General features: G+C 43.8%; 1 protein-coding gene across 2 annotated transcripts in view; it reads right to left on the bottom strand.

The window, feature by feature from the left end:
* The window catches only part of GLI3 (GLI family zinc finger 3), a 425,689-nt gene that overhangs the window by 279,736 nt on the left and 126,149 nt on the right, over window positions 1–19,804 (bottom strand). The gene's annotated exons all lie outside the window — the stretch shown is intronic.

Below are 19,804 nucleotides of genomic sequence, written 5' to 3'. Positions count from 1 at the left end.
TTTTTACCGTTGCAAAGCCTAGAACATACAACAGACAGCTCTCCCTCTTGACTTATTTCGTCCCCAGCTATTCAGAAACAGAGAGAGGAAGAGAGAGAGAGAGAGAAAACAATGCTTAGGATTAGATTATACTCCACCCCACAATATGTGGGCTGTCCTCTTGAGACAAGCCTCTTATTTTCAAGTTAGAACTAGATGTCTGCTGTGAGAAGAGGCTTTGCAAGCAGACTCCTATTAAATGAAAGCCAGAAAATGAAAGCTGCATATCAGAGATAGCTACACATAAAGCCTTATAATAAACACGTATAAAGCAAGGCTGCTGCAGAACAAAGGGAGAGTTGCTTAAAAATGGCTGCTTGGTTTTGTAAGCAATAACCTTGCTTAACATCAGTAAGTTCCCCAAAGAGCCCAACATAAGGCTCAATTATTAAATAACTGCTACGTGCTGGAAATACTTGACTGTAAATATAGATATCAGCCTACAAAACAGGGATGTTTTAAACCAAAATCATGGCGTCTATATACACATGTTTGGCCCACTAAACCCTTCTCCACAGACCTCACAAACCGATTTCCAACAGTTAAAATAGATCTAAAAATAAAGGAATGTGAAATCAATGTGAAATCAACAAAATAGATCCCAGGATAAGTTGGGTTTAAAGATCAACTGCTAAGTTTATATTACATGTGCACGTGCGTTAGTACAATCAAAAAAGTGTTTTCTGTGCTGTTTGATACTCATTCTTACAGTGCATCATTATTACTATTTTATTAACAAAATTAAAGAAGTAAGGAAAGATACATGGAGATCACATTTCTATCAACTGGTTTTCTAAGTCCATTAAGGACTGAAGTGAATATCCAAATAAATGTAGGGTCAAAATACAACACTCACCCTCCTTCAAAGACCCCAGACTATCTCTTCAGTAAGTCAGTGGTCACTTATTCACAGATGCCATGCTGTAAGTCAAATAAATGCCCCTCATGTCTGATGCCTTATTAGGTGGTCATCCACAAAGAAGCTTCTACTAATCGATTGATGAGACATGTCATGTGTAGGGGCCTTGTAAATCACAGCCACCCTCATTATCATAATGACAATTACTAGAAGGGGTGAAATGCAGTAGATATCTTGGAAGAGGAATCGGGAATTTGTCATCACTGTTGTAGCTACAAAGCAGAAGATAACTGGAAATTCAACAGACATTTTCTCTTGAGAATCAAAGTTGAAAAATGTGAAGGGTTTGATCTGATGACATAGTTTTAAATCTCTGAGTGGCTGGTTACAATCTTACTCTGCTTTTCATGCACATGACCACATGATTGTAAACAGCTAACCAGAGAAATATTACTCACATGATTATTCATGAATTTTCAATGAATTTTTTTTTAATAGAATAAACTGATGATCTCTAGCAGACACCGCTAAAAGACTACAGTAGCGTAGATCAGAGGAGAATATAAATAGAAAAGCACAGGTTGCGTGTAATGGGTACATTATAAGGGATTCATATATGCCAATGGTGGCAGCTGCAATAGTGTTTGAAGGGTTTGTCACCTCCTGGGAAAACCCCTATCAGACTGTAACAAGTTTAGGAGCCCATAAATATTTTGTTAAAGGGATACTTAAGTGAAGGGGGGAAAATGAGTTTAACTCACCTGGGGCTTTCCTCAGCCCCCTGCAGCCGATCGGTGCCCTTGCAGCCCCGCTCTGATGCTCCTGGACCCGCCGGCGGCGACTTCCGGTTTCGCCGTCACCGGCCAACAGGCATGGGAACGCGAGTGATTCTCCGCGTTCCCAGCCATAATATCGCCCCCTATGCTGCTATTGCGGCCTCCTGGCCGCAATAGCAGCATATGGGGCGATATACAGGCTGGGAACGTGAACAATCACTCGCGTTCCCATGCCTGCCGGCCGGTGACGCCGCCGGCGGGTCCAGGAGCATCAGAGCGGGGCTGCGAGGGCACCGATCGGCTGCAGGGGGCTGAGGAAAGCCCCAGGTGAGTTAAACTCATTTTCCCCTCCTTCACTTAAGTATCCCTTTAAGAGTTAAAATGCAAGAAACCCACACTTGACTGGCAGCTGTGGATAGCCAAAACATTTCCATGAGTTTTCCCCCCATAAAAAATTGAAGCAAGTGAAAAAGTCAAATAATTTAGCCTAACATTTACATTTCATGTGAATTATATGCCGCTTGAAACTGGACTAATCAGAATAACTTCCTGTTATTTTTATTGATCCAAGTTCATATCATTTTTATTAAATTTGAATATTAGGAGAAATGATTTGCATTTAATTGATCATCCCCACTAGTGCTGAACTTTAAATTCTCCATAGTATACAAAATAAACACGATCTGAAGATTGAAATCTTGCTTATCTTAGCTTGGAAATCCATATACTTTAAAAAAATGTATAATATAAGTTGGGTATGCAAAAAGTTTTTGGGGTTTTTAACCACTTGCCGACCGCACACTCATACCGTGCAGCGGCAAAGTGGTAGCTGGAGGACCAGCGACGCAGATCTGCGTCGCCAGGTGCCTCCTTAATTAATCAGGAAAGGCCGCTCGCGTGAGCAGCCGTTTCCTGTTAGATCACGGAGACATTTGTCTCCTTTGTTTACAATGTACGGCGCTGCTGCGCAGCAGCGCCGTAAGGCAGATCGGCGATCCCCAGCCAATCAGCAGCCGGGGATCGCCGCCATGTGACAGCGGACATCCTGTCACAGGCTGCACAGGACGGATAGAGTCCTGTGCAGCCCCGATCACCGGGGGGACAGGTAGGAGAGGGAGGGGGGGAATGTCGCCGTGGAGGGGGGCTTTGAGGTGCCTCCCCCCGCAACACGCCACCAGCAGGAGCGATCAGACCCCCCCTGCACATCATCCCCATAGGGGGGAAAAAAGGGGGCAATCTGATCGCTCTGCATGCCAGCTGATCTGTGCTGGGGGCTGCAGAGCCCACCCGGCACAGATCACAAAAATCAGCGCTGGTCCTTAAGGGGGGGTAAAGGGTGGGTCCTTAAGTGGTTAAAGGAAAATATGGTCCATTTTTAACTGTATGAAACTTTAGATTTTGATATTTATTTCCTCAACTTTGAATAGTATTCTCTGTGTTTCTTACCAACCTTTTAAGTAAAGTTGCAAAGCTGCAAGCAAGCACAGCAACAGAATGAATGTTTGAACATGAAAAGTTCAAGTAAGAAGGTTATAGTTTTAATTTATAATAATCAACATGATTAGTCTCACTTTAAGGGTAGTACATACTTGTATGTTAGGTCACCCAAACTATGCACAGTTGCTATTGTTATTTACCACTTAAGGTGTCGTCATCTTACTTCCACTCACCCTCCCCCTTTCACAGAGCAGAACATTTTGCCTGGAAGATAGTGAACATGTCTGTACATGAAAAGGCCGCCTGAGAGGATAAAAAAAAAAATTATCTTGGGTAGGGATGCTCGTCGGATTCCGCGGAATGGAGATTTCCGCGATTCCGGTAGGAAATTGGCAATTCTGTTCCGCTGAGCCGGAACGGAAAAGCTATAGCTCTAATTGGAAATAGCGGAATTTCTATGCGGATTTCCGTCGGAATTGAAACAGAAGCGTGTAAAAGCTGCATTAGCCAATCAGAAGGGATAGACCCATCACAGAAGCTTAAAACATGATCATTTTTGCATTAAAAGCTGAATTTCTGCACCAATTAGTCTTAACAAAAACCAACCAATCCTACATTAGCAACCAGCTCCTAGGTACCTATCATCAGCTATCCCACCCATTTTGTATATAGGAGAGCTGTAACAGGCACGAAAGTTTGTGGGTTTCAGTCTGGTGTTGGAGAGAGGAGACACAGACCCATATTAGTTGTTTCAACATAAAACAATAGTCTTTTTAAAGACTGTATATAAACCAAAAGTCTTTTTGTCTTTTTAAAGACTGTGTAAGAGAATTAGATTGGTGTGAGCTATATTAGTAGTAATAGCTAGGTGTATTTGTGAGAGAGTGACAGTAGATTGTTAGTTTGAGTGATAGATTGTAGTGTAGTGTACTAGTAGTTGCTGTGTGGAGAGGGTTAGCCAGAGCCAGCCAGGCTGCAGGCTTAGTGTTTGACAGAGTGAGAGAGTTAGGTGGTGATTGATTAGTTGAGTGTAGTGCAAGGTTTTATTTTTGTTTGTTTTCTAAGTTCATTTTTTTTTCTTTATTTTGTTTTAGATTTATTTTCTTTATTTATTTTACTTTAGTTCTGTCGCTCATACCCCTTCCCCAATAAAGTTTTTGGCCCCAAGGCAATGGAGCGAGAGCAGCAGCAATTTCCTGCCACTCCTAAAAGAAATGATCAGGTTGAGGGTGGCAGCAGCAGCAGGAAGCGTTCCCCCCTGTTCAGAGATGTCTTCCCTCTGTTCGGACGCAGAAAAATGTTAACAGAGCAGCAGGCGAACAGACTTGTTGATTATTTAGGTCAGGAACCCTCTACTCAGTCTGAGGAACTTGTAGCTAGTGGCAGCAGCACCAGTAGTGGCCGCCAGGTTCCTCATGACCAGAACTCGACCGCAGCTGCTTATCTGCTTCCTCCCAGTACTCTCCTCCAGAAGTAAAGCACACCTACGTCGATAAGAGAGATGTGCAGAAGGATTGGGAGGAGGCATTGGAGGAGACCATGGGACCAAGGTCCCAAGATGTGGTGGGTTCTGTGGTGACAGAAATGGCCCCTGTGTTTTCTTCATCCAGTAGAAGTGATCCATCATAACTGGGAGCTTGTGTCACCACCAATCTACATCACCACCAGTCAAATACAGAGGTGTTTCATGGCCAGGTGGAGGGTCCAGAAGAGTCCCTTATGGGTCCCAGTGATATAGTTGAACTGGATGATGTTCTGGATGATGAGGCGGCTGATCCAACGTGGTCGCTATCTGGTGGGTTAGGCACTAGCAGGCATGAGCAGCATGGAGAAACAGAGCAGACGGTTGGCCAGCAGCCTGCAAGTGCTTTCCCATCTGTCAGTACCCACTTAGTCCAATGCTGAGCATGGACATGCTAGAACAGGCCGCACTACTCGCACCACTGTTCCACGTGCACGCACATCCCCTGCATGAAATTATTTTACTGTTCTGGAAGAGGATGAATCCAGGGCAGTCTGTTCTGTGTGCTGTAAATCAGTGAGCAGAGGCAAATCGGGCACCGGGTTCGGCACTTCAGGGCTGATAAGCCATCTGCGCAACCACCACAGATGGGAGTTTGAATATGTAAAAAATTACAATAAGATGGGTGGAAGAAAAGCAGCAGCAACAGGCCCCTCCTCTTTTTTTTCTACCCATCTTGTCCCTATCCAACCTGCTCAGTCCCATTCTAGTTCAAATCCCTCTGCATGCCAGGTTGGAAGAGGGCTCCAGACCTCGGCAAGCACCTCATCATCACCCTTGTTGATTTCCTCTGAATCACCAGTGTTCCAGCGTCAGGCCTCTGTGCCAGAAATGTTGCAGAGGAAGCGGATGCTCCCTGCAAGTGATCCTTTTGTTGGCAAAACGAATGCGCTCCTGGCAAGGCTGTTGGGCCAACAGCTGCTGCCCTACCAGTTTGTGGACTGTGCCTCCTTCCGCAGACTGATAAACAGTGTTGCTCCACAATGGCGGATCCCCAGCCGCCATTATTTTGCCAAGAATGCTATCCCTGCCCTTCACCAGCACATTGTGGAGTGTGTCGGCCTGTCTATTGATCACGCTGTCGGTGGCAAGGTGTACTTCACTATGGATGGCTGGAGCAGCAGGCATGGGCAGGGAAAGTATCTAACTTTTACCGCCCATTGGGCCACCCTCCATGGTGCTGCTGAGGAGGGTGCAAGATCTGGGGCATCTCAGCTGGTGGCGCCGCCACGTGGGTTGAAGGGGAGGCCTGTTCTACTTCCCTCTGCTACCTGTTCTGTCCAAGGCCAGTCTGCCGTTGCTGAGCCTCTCAGCAAGTGATCCCGCTCCTACACTGGTCTGCAGCACCATCGATGCCAAGCAGTGGTGAAACTGGAATTCATGGACGAGAACAGGCAAACCAGATCTGTAATTATTGCAGGCTTACAGGATCCGATTCGGCAGTGGCTGACCCCCGAAAACTGGAGACAGGTGTAGTGGTATCTGATAATGGTGCCAACATGCTGGCTGCCATTTCGCAAGGTGACTACACTCACTTACCTTGCTTGGCCCATGTCTTCAACCTTGTAGTGCAGAAATTTTTACACACTTTTGACGGGTTGAAGGACGCTGTGGCCTGAAAAGTGTCAGCCCACATCCGTCACTCCACAACCGCCACCGCGGCCTTGAAACTGTTGCAGCGCCGCCATAGCCTGCCGCAGCACAGGCTAATTTCCGATTGTCCGACGCGGTGAAACTCCACCCTTCACATGCTGGAGAGGTGGTGGGAGCAGCGAATGGCGGTCAGGCTATACCTGTCTCAGACATTTTCCTTCAGAACAGGGCCTCTGGACTACATTACTGGGGACCAGTGGCAGCTGATTAGACAGGTGTGCAAAGTGTTGGAGCCGTTTGAGCTGGCAACAAATGTGGTCAGTGAGGAGCACTGCAGCATATCAGAAGTGCTCCCTCTTGTCTTCATGCTGGACAAGGCTCTTGACAAGCTGCTCGAACTGGGGGAGGAAGCCCTACTGAACAGTGGTCAGTCAAGTGGAGGACTACCATCGCACATTTTTGCATTTTGAGATAAAAAAAATCTGTTTTTGCAGCAATCCGACGTTATATCACTAACCCTATGCTTTTGGCCAACGACTACTCCTGTTGCTTTAAAAAAAAAAATTATGACTGCCGTGAAACCACCTCTAGGTCCCATGGCCTACGACAACTCCTGCTGCTTCCAAAAAAATTATAATGACTGCTGTGAAACCACCTCTAGGTCCCATGGCCTACAATTCTCCTGCTGCTACAAAAAAAAATTATAATGACTGCTGTGAAACCACCTCTAGGTCCCATGGCCTACAATTCTCCTGCTGCTACAAAAAAAATTATAATGACTGCTGTGAAACCACCTCTAGGTCCCATGGCCTATGGCATCCCACTAATAGTGCCCATACATAAGAACAAATATGGGCAGATTCGACCAAGAGACAAATTTATCTCTAATCGAATCTGATTAAAGATAAATTTGTCTCTAGTCGAACCTGCCCATACACTACAGGACGATTCCCGTCCGATTTCAGGATGAAATCATCAGGGAATCGACTGAGCCGCTGCGTCTGCCCCACTGCTGACCCCAAAATGTATAAATGTATGTAGTGTAGTGCATTTATACATTACCTGTCCTGTAGCAGCTTCCGCTAGCGCTGGCGTGTATACGGAACCCGGTGAGATGGACAGAAACCGCGTGGAGGCTGACACCGGACAGGTAATGTATAAATGCACTACATACATTTATACATTGCGGCGGCAGCGGCGGGGGTTTCGTCATCTCGTCGCTCGTTCGCAATTTGGCTGCCGTTCGCACCCGAACAACCAACTTCGGCCCTAAATTTTCCAGCATGCACGATCGACCGCGCGGCCAATTTCAGTCCCGAAATTGGTCGCTTTGTCGGTCAGGCAAGCACTTGGCAGCACCAATTTTCATCCAATTCGATTATAATAATCAAATTGGATGGTCGATTGGTTGGTTGGTCGGCTAGTGTATGGTCCCCTTAACTCAGATTGATATGTCATGGACTGAGATGGGTTTAAAGAATGTTGGTGGTTTCTTCAAATATTGTCCAGGGATCTGTCGATTTTATTGTACCAGAAGATATGGCACAAAACTAAAAGCATTGTGTACAACGTATTATGATAAATGTAAAGGGTACAAAAAAGATCTATAAGTCTACGGGTAACGACTCAAAGTAAGGTCTGTAATGTTCTCCAGTGGATTTACTCTTTAGATTCTGTGAAGCAATACTTTGTTTTTTACCTTAACTATGGATAACAATGCTTTTCTACTATGCTAATAATTCCTGAACATAATGCCTGTAGCCACCTTGGGGCCACAGTGGCCTACGTAAAACATGAGTGGCATTTCAAAAAAGAGAAAAAAGAAAAAAGAGAAAGTGGTATAATAAATATTAACACTATTCTGACTTTTCAATTAAATGTTACACATGTTTTGATGCAGATAAGAGCAGATTTTACACAAGCTGCTCATTCAGCTTTTTGGTTCACCCTCACTAGAGGAATGTCCTTTTTAACCTCTTTCAAAGCACAAATCTCCATGCATTTTCAGAATGTGCATTTTCTTTTAGCCTTTACAACTTTACTAATCATATGAAAATACAAAGATAATGTGGAGTGTGAATTGTGTGCGGTCAGCATTGTGTAATCTTACAGATCTGCAGGTGCTATTTTCCCAAAATATATGCAGTGAATACGAATTTAAATACAAGCCCTTTTTGATAAAGAATAAATATAATAATAAAGAATGATGGTTTCTAGAAATCAACCTATTATGATTTGAAATGTAAGCATACACTAGTTTTAAAGGAGACCTGAGACCCGATATGCTGCATGATTTCTACTTACCTGGGGCTTCCTCCAGCCCCATGTGGATTGTGGGCTCCATTGTCATCCTTCCCGGCCGCTCCATTCTCCCGTGCTCAGCTGTGTTAATGTGACCAGTAGCCCCAGCCGTGCTGTTCTGCGTATGTGCGGCCCAGCCCTATTGCACTTCCATGCGTGCGCAAAAGAGCTTGATGGGCCGCAACTGGCCAAATAAACACAACTGAGCACGGTCCACATGGGGCTGGAGAAAGCCTCAGGTAAGTAGAAATCATGCAGCATATCTTACATTGTGAATGTTTGCTGATATTAATGTGTTTAATGTAAGTTATTTATTGTTTACTATGCACAACAGATAATTTATGCTATGCCCTGCTAGGTGTGTTAAGATAGTGATTAATAGTTAATTATACTGCAGTTACAACTTTTTCATGTGGCTGTTTGAAACCCCTCATGCAAGTCTATGCTCTGCATGTTTTAACACTGTGTACACAAGCTAGATTAAGTTAGCCGACAACAACTGCCTCTGCTGTGATCTAACATGTGTGCAGTACCTCCGACGCCCCTAACGTGTTGGCGAGCAATCCACCAGGTGGAGCAACTCGACCAAGCACTGACCGAGGGCATTGTTCTGCACACACACCCTACCTTCTCTGTAATGCTTCCGCATAACAAAAGAACACTTAGTTAGCCTAGAGCACAGGTGTCAAAAACAATGCCTGCCCTCCCCCCCCCCACACACACACACACACCCACACCATTTTATGTGGCCCTCAAGAACTGAACATCTGCATTTTAAATTTAACCTCCTTAGCGGTAACCCCGTGTGTGACACGGGGTAAGCCGCCGGAGGGTGCCGCTCAGGCCCTGCTGGGCGGATTTACATAATTTTTTTTTTGCTGGACGCAGCTAGCACTTTGCTAGCTGCGCCAGCACACCGATCGCCGCCGCCCCGCGCCCGATCGCCGCTATCCGTTGCAGCGCGCGCCCCCCAGACCCCGTGCGCTGCCTGGCCAATCAGTGCCAGGCAGCGCCGAGGGGTGGATCGGGACTCCCAATGACGTCCCGATGACGCTGACGGAGGGAAGCCCTCCAGGAAATCCCGTTCTTTGAACGGGATTTCCTGATCGGAGATCGCCGAAGCCCTGGGCTCACTACATGATTGAAAAAAAAAAAAAAAAACTGCTGCGCTGCCTCCTGGCGGAATTTTTCATACCGCCAGGAGGGTTAATCCATGCAGTATATGTGTGTCTGTACCAGAGGTCTTTGACATTTCTATGGAGACGGCACCACTGCAGATGTATGTACATGCATGTAATTGTGGGCATGTGTACCATTTTTTTCATCAATTTTCTGGTATTTAAGTGACTGTTAGTGTTTTGTAGCTGACACACTTTTCACTCCAACCCCTTCCACTGGCTGGGTATTTGACAATACACATGTAATGTCCAAATTGCTGTGAGCAGATTTTTGGAATACAGTGTACAGCACAGCACAGGCTGCTGCTCTCCATTGCCACCTTTCTTTTACTGCAGATGACAGCATGCTGCCTTCCCATTTAGAGTAGTACACCAGTGCAGGGGACAACTTCAGGTATTGCAACTGACATTTTTTAGAGTGGCCCCCAACCTCCCCCGTTAAATTTTAATATGCCCGAATGTGAGCTCATGAGGCCCAAAACAAAGACAGCATTTCAGATTTTGGCCCCTTATGTGATTTAGTTTGACACTCCTGGCCTAGAGGCGACGCATCTGTACAGCCTTCGGCCCTGCACCGTCGCCCAAAAATTTGATGTTTAAATTGCTGCCCTGCCCCTTATGTCTGACCCTTACTCCTACTTCCATAGCCTCTATTTGGACCAAGTCAATGCAGTGCTTTTCTTGCTTTATCTCTTCTCTGAACAGTTCCCTTTACACCTTGTGTGTCTCATAAGTCCAAAGATGTTTAAACAACTTGTGAATATGGCTTTGCAAACAAGCAAACAATTAATGTGGAGGGAGAAGAGGGGATCACGAGAGCTGAAAAAAGCTCAGGACATTCTCAAACAAAGTTTGAATAATATGAAGATTTCCAAACCAGAAAACAGAATTTACATTTGTTTCTTTATGCCAAATACTCTTTGTTCACCTTATGCCGAGGGAGAGGGAATCAGAAGAACAAAAAAGTGGGAAATGGCCCACACGCTTTAAGCTGTAAAAATGTTACCCTGCATACAGTAATTTATACAGTTTACAGAAGTATTCAGTTATTCCTTCACTGAGGCTTTCTGGGCAAGTCTTGGTTAAAACATTAGCCAGTTATCACGTTTGCAAAGGTGGCTCTGTGGCAAATATTTAGTGGTGTTGTCATGGGATTTAAGTTATGTTTATTCAAAGATCCAGACGAGCCCAAGCTCATCCTCGAGCTACTCTCAGCAAGGGAGCACATCCCCCCTGCGATGTTTTTATTCTACACATATGTTATGGATGTTTGCAGTAATGGTTACCATCCGTCTGCAATGAAAGTCTTTCAGTTCTGCCTGATAAGTGGAACTCCCTGAGAGAACACGACATTCCACAGGCACACTCTTAAAAACCCCACAGTATAAAAAAACTCCTCCACTACACCAACATTTTTCACAATGAAAAGCATACACAGCTTTCAAAAATCATTTTCTTCTTCTCTGTGCTTCAGGAAGCTGACCCTTTGCTCTGAAACACAAAACATTCATAAATCATAACTGCTAACCTTAAAGAATAAATTACCCCAGGGCATTTTCTTGTACTACACAATCCCAGTACCATCGGAATACGTGTTTGCAGAGTTCCACACTGGACAGTTTGGGTACAGCTCTGCACAATAACTTTTACAAACATTATTCAGATGGAAAGATTTTAGTGAGCACAGAATATTGACTTAAACGATTGCACAAGGAGAGACTGATGCAACTCATTCTGGTGCCTCACAACATAAAAAAAGAAATAAAAACTGACACAATTGTAGCAGGAGTTTGTATTCCTTAAATGTGGTTCCCACATCTGACAGCAGTATTGACATACCATTACCAGTAATCACTGAATGTTTGGAAAGATTCAGCAAGCAGCGACATCACTTCAAGGCAACCCCATCCTCACCCCAACCCTCTCGTACTACATCACCCATGACCACTGGCTTTCAGGCAAGGGGAAGAATCCCACACCGGAAGTGCGTAATGACTTTCATCTTTTCCATCCACCACAAAATGATCTACTTGGTTAATATCCATGGCGACATATTTACACAACAATGTAATGCTTCCCAGTTACAGTTTCACCACTGTAACATCACAAATTCCAGAGAGCTGCTAACACGAGACTGCTAACTCCACAACTGGATTCTTATAACTGATAGACATTCATACAAGAAAAGAACAATCTAACATGACAACACATTTACTATCATTTTACCTAGCATTAGGGCCAAACTAGTGTTTCTTCCCCCTCTTACTACAGTGCAAAATATAATCTGTATCAGGTATAAGGCATGTTTTCGTTTAGAAATGACTAGTAACTTCTACTATGGGCAACATCATGGAGGAAAAGACAGTAAGGCTGGGTACATACGTAAAATGTTTTCAGCAGCTTGTATCACTTTTGTATCAGTTTTCTAATGTTTGGTTTACACATCCAATGTGTATAGTTCCGTTTCAGTCCTGTCCTGTCAGTTTTCATCTGTTTTGTATCAGTTTTTTGTGGCTGGGTTCACACATTCAATGTGTACAGTTTTGGCCCTGTCCATTTAAACTGATAGAAAGTGGCACAATCATAACCAGTCAAATATTCAACATGCTGCTCTAAAGACACTTTATTCACAGCTGTATTTGTACATTTCTGTTTGGCTTGTCATTGTCACATCACATATCTCAGGGCCGCCGACAGGGTGGTATTACCCATACTCCTGTATGGGGCCCAAGCAGTTTACATTAAACTGTTTCCAGGCTCTAGCAGTGTGCACTGAGCAGGGAAAACTGTCTCAGCTTTGGAAATTAAGAATTCCCCACTCAAGCACACAAATGGGGGTTTTTTCTCTCCCCTGTATCCTGAAATATTTTTTTAGTCACAGAGCTAAATTTCTCTCTTATTAGCTCATTAATTCACTGGCTAGCCAGATCAGGACATACCATGCTTAGCATTGGTAAACAGAAAGCAGATCCACTCCCTGTAAGCTGGGTGTTTTGTGTTGAGCAACATGTCAGATTAGAGAAGGGGCTTGATTCACTAACCGGCGCTAAGCCGGTTAGTGTGCCCTAAGTGTTAGTGTGCGCAAACCACGGCGTTAGGTGGTTTGCGGCCACACATTAGATACAGCCCCGCCCACTGCGCGCGCAGCGCACAGCACGGGTAATAGTGCGCGGTGCTGCCCCTTGAAAGTCGCACCCTGTGCAACGAAAATGGCGCATTGGGTGCCTGTTAAGCAGCGCTGTGATGCGCCGCTTCGGGGGCACCTGATGCGCCATTTTCGTTTCACCGGGTGCGACTTTTAAGGGGCAGCGGGTGCAACGTTATCGTCGCACCACGCACTAATATAGGCGCACCCACGCTGCGCGGGACTGCGCCCAAAGTAGGTTTGCGCGCACTAGCGGCCAAAAAAAGGATTTTCACACCGGCGCTAACACTTAGCACCGGCTAGTGAATCAAGCCCCAGGAGTACAGAGAAGTGAATTCTAGTATTTTGCATTTCACTTTGGATCTTGAGGTAGCAGATCAGCTGTCCTCCTCTTACTCCATTCTCTCCTGTAGGCAAAGCACCCCTCCCTTGCTCTTCTCCAATCTGACACTAAGGGGAGGGGCTGAGCAGAACAGAGCACACGTGGGAGATTCAAGCTGCAAGAGTAGCTATGTGAGTGGAGGAGGCACTGAGAGGATCAAGGGAAGAGAAGTGAGTGTGTTTTTATTTACTTCCATCACACACATCCTGGTCCTAAGCTGCTTCATAAAGGGATTTGTACACACTGTCTATTTGAACTATTCAGCCACATCCTCTGGTCTTTGGAGTGACCAGCTGGGATCTAAACTCTGCCCTCTGCTCTCTCTCTCTCCTGGTACTTGCTGGAAGATGTTATGTTGGGGATACACGGTACGTTTCTGTACCGTGTATCGAGCCGCTGATGCTCCCAGCTGATAATTCCCGACATGTTCCGATATCCGCGTGGATCGATTCTGCGCTCGATCCCCGCGGGCGGACAATAGCGGGAAATCGCGCTGAAGAGAAGGAAGCGCCCGCGGGGACGAGCGGGAATCGATCCGGGTGGCCGCTCCGTGTATTTACAGCATAAGAGACCAGCACTAACTGCAGCCTCATCACTAAGAAAAAAGGCTACAGTCAGGATTTCTGAGTGAAAAAGGAGTGCACATGGGACAAGGTCATTGCTCCCAACCTCTACTACCCCCCTTCTTACCCCACTCTTCCATTATAGTTGGGACTCTTGATTCAAAGATCTGTCAATAATGTTCCCTCTGGATCTGTGGTGCTGTCCCCTAAGTATTGCAGAATCCTCACTATAACAATGTCCACAATGTGTCACCACAGTATTGCAATGTCCCCACAGTCTCCTGCGTACAGCTATATCTTCCCAGGGCTCCTAATAAAGCCTTAATCCCCCCCCCCCCCCCATGTGCCACCTTCATTGCTATATCCGTCCAGTATCCCCATCGCGTTTTAGCCTAGATTAAGGCATAGGACCCCATTGTTGCAAGGCTAGAGTGCTGTCTTCTATCCCCTCCCAGTCTCCATTCTTTCCTTCCCTCCTCTCTTCTCTTGCTGTGTCTTCCCTTTACCTCCTCATTACTTCCTCTCCTCCTTCCCTCCCAGTCTTTAAAGTGGATCCGGGATGAACTTTTACTCATTGCATAATTGTGTTCCTTCCCTATTGTTTATAGGGCATTCCTCAAGCCAAATACGTTTTTGTTTTAATGCTCTAATTCCCTATAAACTAAATAAGCCACGCCCACAGGTTTTCAGAGAGCCAAGGCACTTTCAGACAGTAGCAAGGGCTCATGGGAGCTCAGTCTGGGCAGGAGGAGGGGGAGGTATTACTAGCCAGAGATTTCAGAGGCAGAGGGGAGGAGGGAGGAGGGGGGGGGGTTAATTTTTTTTCTCAAGATGCAGATAAGCCTGCCTCTGTGTAATGTTTACCAACAACATGTCTGCTGTCATTGTATCACAGGAAGAAATATTCTTATTCTATTAAAGCTGTTTGCAGCTAGATTTGCTGTGTAAACTATCTAAACTTTAGATAAGATATATAGAGAAGTTACTTGTTATAGTTAGTTTTTCATCTCGGATCCGCTTTAACCTTTTACTCCATTCCCTCTTGATATCTCCATCTCTAAAATAATTACATTATTGTGTCACCCTAATTATTATAAGAATTAATCTAGCATAGTCACAGTCTAATGTCCCACCATATCATTAGGTCACATCTCTGCTGTGGTGAAATCATCCTATTTTCACCTGAAGAACATTGCAAAAATCAAGCACCTCATCCCCCAGAGGATCTACCAACCATGCCTTCATTACATCCCGACTGGACTACTGCAATGCTCTCTATACTGGCCTTCCAAAAAAGGACTTGTACCGCCTAGAGCTGATACTGAATATTGCTGCCAGACTGTTAATTAACCAACCTCGTCACTGCCACATAATGCCAGTCCTGCACTCCCTTCACTGGCTACCTATAAAATGGAGGGGCCTATTCAAGATCAGCCTACTGACATTTAAATCACTAAATAATCTGGGCCCTGGATACATGAGAAGAATGTTACAGCTGTGTAGCAATCCCTGTAATCTCAGATCCACAGGTTCTAATAATCTAGTCATACCCAGAGTCCACTTGGAAACTTTTAGTCCCAGAGCCTTCTGTCATGCTGCTCCTACGTTTTGGAACTCCGTACCTCAGCAGATCAGGACAGCTCCATCCCTGGATGTGTTTAAATCCAGACTGAAAACCCACCTGTTCAGTCTGGCATTTGCAGAAATATAACTTTTGTTGAGTGAATCCTACTACCAACTACTAAATCTGAGAGAGCCTAAGCGCTTTGAGTCCTATGGGAGAAAAGCACTATTGAAATGTTATTGTATTATTGTATTGTATTAGTATGTATTTACTGTATATAACACTGATATCTTCTGCAGCACTTTACAGAGTACATAGACATGTGTCACTGACCTTCCTCAGAAGATCTCGAAGTCTAATCCTACCATACTCACAGTCCAATGTCCTACCATATTATTATTATGTATTAATATAGCACTGGCATTCTGCAGCACTTTACAGAGTCACTGAATGTCCTCACAGGAGCTCATAATCTAATCCTACCATAGTCACAGTTAAATGTCCCACCACATTATTATTATTAAATGTCCTACCATATTATTATTATGTATTTATTTATATAGCACTGACATCATGTTTCTTTTATGGGGAAACACTTCTTTTTTTGAGGGGCAGAGGGAAGTGAGAGTGGCCCAGTAAGTCTGTCGGTATGGGGCCCACAAATTTCTGAAGGCGGCTCTGACATCTCTGCTTCACTTATCATATGGTCTATAACTTCAGATCACACTGTTTTTATTAAAAACAGATAAATCATTGCACCAGAGAAACATTTTAAACACTGAAATAAGCCAGTAATGGTGGCAAAACTACTGTCTATGGTAGGAAAGTTGGTTGCATGCTAGTAAAATCTTTGCAGCCAAGAAGAAAAGATTTGTAAAAATTGAAAGATATGTAGAAATTACTCGAAAATTACTTGAGTTATGCCCCTCCTTCCCCCTTTCAAGTCTGGTGCATTGGATCATACTTTAGACTAATTTTGCCCTTATTTTGTAGTCCCACCCATGAGACATCCCAACTGTCCTCCTCCCTCCCCTCTCCCTGGAACAGAACAGATTGCTCAACAGACAGACAGCAAATCTAGACTTTGACTGTTCTCAGCTGCTACTCAGAACGATTACTAATAGTTATTTCTGTAGACAGTAACTGAACATCCATGCATAGCTCTTCTCCTCAATGCTCCTTGAAAGAAGGAATTAGGAGATCTCTGCATAGACATTAGATACTTGACCAATCTAACCCTAAATAGTAGGATTTGGAGACATTCATTTGGCATTGTGACACAGTCTAAAGGATCGTACACACACGTCCAAAAAATTTGCCCATTTGATTTTTGTCCTTTGGATGACAATCAGGCGTGTGTATGCATGAAAAACGACTTGACGAGTGACTGATAAAATAAGGTTTGCCTGATCCATCCGGCTGATCAACTCAAATGACTGTTGGGCTGATATAGTGCAGTTGGAGTGATGTGCACTTGTTTGGAATGCGGCCATATCGTTCAGTCCGTCGTTTCGCTTGCATGCAGTATGCAAATGAGTTGATTGTTTAGTTCGTTGGTGTGCGGAAAGTACAAGTTGTGTAAACGGTTAGACGTGTGTTCGGTCATGTCAAGAAGTTGGTCGTGCACTATGTTGGACGTGTGTACTAGCCTTAAAAAAGAGTCCTTTGAGAAAAATAAATAAAACAATGAATTGATTTATTGCAGCAAGTGTGTCTACCAAGCCATTTTTCATCAGGTCTCCACAGTGTTAATAATATTTTATAGTGTCAGTGAAGCAGACAAAAAACATGCCACGCTCTGTATTGATACTACCAGGTGCAGTACAATCCAGGTGTTGGTGTTTTGTTGGCTGCATTTAGCAACAACTACATTGGTCACAGAAGCCTGACCCTTTGGGGATACTGAGAAAGTGCTCTGCAGAGTCTGCAACTTGCCAAATGGCATCCTTGGCACCTGTGACACATTTAAAAGGTGACACTTTTAGCTGGGGTAGAGGGGTCAAAGTGGCATTTGTCATCACCAGTGTTTTCTTTGCACATTCAGCTGCAGAGCTCTGAAATGAGATCATTTGCTTGTATAAACCCCCATGGCTCTCTAAAAACACTGTGGAATGTGCATGCCTGGTGTAGAGTTTTATAGGTTAATGAGAAGCACTCAAAGTGATCTCACCAGCTTTAAATGAACCCAGCTAACACCTACAGCCTGCAACTATATCCCATTCTGGATATTTTCACACATTAAGACAAACAGTAAACTTTAGATCCTGTGGAATGTTTAACCATTACGTCACTAAATATCATTTCTTATAAATCTGCATGTCAAACAAGAAGTTCTCACATGACAATTATTATGTTTTACTGAATAATGATATCCCACTACAGAAAAATAAACAGCATTTCTATATTTAAAGTTCATTTTTTGTGGGAGTGACATGGAAGCTGCCATTTGTAGACCAGCTGCAGAAAATGGTATTTGCTTGGTTGTATGTAATGCACACTGTCTAATTATATTGGTTGTCCTTGACTTGGAACAGTTCAAAAAATCTAAGAAATGCCAGAACACCTGGTCTGTACACTTCTTCCATCTGAAAGGTTTAGAAAATACAGTATAAGGTAACAAGAGTAACATTGGTATAACAAAGAACCTAGCATATCAGAAAGTGGCCAAAACAGGTCAAAAAATGCTGTGGCAGCATTCCTACACCTCTCCCTATAGGTGCACTTTAGGGCTAACTTTGCATAAATGGAGCTGGTTTCTATTAACCATTTTTGTTACAGTTTATAGTGATGATAGACTGTTTATAGGCATTGTATGACTGATTATGAACAAATATTTCCTAACAGCAACCAACAATGAATTATCTCCTTGCTTTTGCAATTTTGTGCAATTCATTTACAGTAATACAGTGAAAATGCACTAGCACTTGCTTCCATACACAATTATAAGGGAGGCTAAGTCTATGCAATCAGTACTCTGGTCAAGTGGTTAGCAAACACTGGAAGTTTAGAGTTGCATTATGCCCATTTCATCATTTATGAGGCTACAGTACTCTTAGCATCTTAGCATAGCACAGATTTCACCTTGAAGAAATCTGAAGAGGAATCGAAAGTAACTATTCAAAATATCTTCCTAAACCCTCTGCTTGAATACTTTCTGACCCAGAATGAATATGGGGATCAGGTCTGATTTCAATCATATTGTGCTGGCTGCATGCTTGCTCCTGGTATGTGACTCAGATTCAACAAAAGTCAAAAGAATATAAAAGTTCACAGCGCATAAGCAACATTTTAGAAAAAGATTTCTAGAAAAAAAAGTGTTATCTCATTATTGTAACATAAACACTAGCTAGAGGAAACTATTCAAGTTGCGAAGCACTTTGATGTGTTCCCCAGTGAGTGAGAATTTCTTGTTTTATGCCACAAAGCAACTAATGAAGGAACAACACCAGCTTTTTATCCTTGCCAGTTTTCATCTAGGCGAACCTAAGCACTAATCAGCTCTTTCTGTTAATCAGTTGTCTTGCCAATGAACTTTCCACGAAAGTCTTAAACTCTAGTGAAGAAAATGAAGGCATGGCACGCTGATCCCATTTTGCTGGTTGGAGGGAAGGCTGGGGGTCTTTCTCAAGAACTAGGGACCAAAAAGGGTTAAACAGCAAAGGGGAAAACTTTGACATCTAAAGATGAACTTATTTTCTAGGTAGCTGGTTGTTTTAGTTATGATTCCAATTAAACGTTGGTGTCTTCACCTCATCTATATAGATTACCAGTACTTTAAAACTTTCACACATGTAAAATGTTTAAATTCCCTTGTAAAACATAGTAATATATTGAAAATGGAACTTCAGGTAAATATCAAAATACAATCTTGTATGTTTTACTTAAGAGTCTTTAAAGGAGTACCGTAACCTAAAAAAAAACAAAAAAAAACAGTTTTACTTACTTGGGGCTTCTACCGGACCCCCACAGACGATGCTCTGGTCCCCACCGTGGCTCGCTATCTTTTTTTGTTGCAACTTTAATGGTGCAAACAACCGTGCCTGGCTGCACGGATCCTCACTGCCCCGCTGACATCACCTGGAGATCCCTATGCAGGCATAGTACAATCATAGAGTACTAGAACGTCTGCGCGAGGGGTGGGGGGGTAGGGTGGTGGATAGAAGCCTCTGGTAAGTTGAACTCATTTTTTTTTAAGGTTACAGTTCTCCTTTAAAACTGAACAAACAAATAAAAAAGACTAAACTCCACATTATTCTACAAGATATCTATGAACAAAAACAGATCTACATGCCAGCTGCTTCATTTACATCCTTGCATAGTTACATTATTTGGTAATGTTTTATACAATTGGGAAATGTGTTATATGATTATTCAGGATAATTGTCACAGATCAAACTGCCCGCAGATTTTGCGCGGGAGGCTGCGAGTCCCATTGCCGTGCATGG

This window comes from Hyperolius riggenbachi, chromosome 5, assembly GCF_040937935.1.
Source record: "Hyperolius riggenbachi isolate aHypRig1 chromosome 5, aHypRig1.pri, whole genome shotgun sequence".
Classification (NCBI taxonomy): domain Eukaryota; kingdom Metazoa; phylum Chordata; class Amphibia; order Anura; family Hyperoliidae; genus Hyperolius; species Hyperolius riggenbachi.
This window is presented reverse-complemented; position numbering and strand designations above follow the sequence as displayed.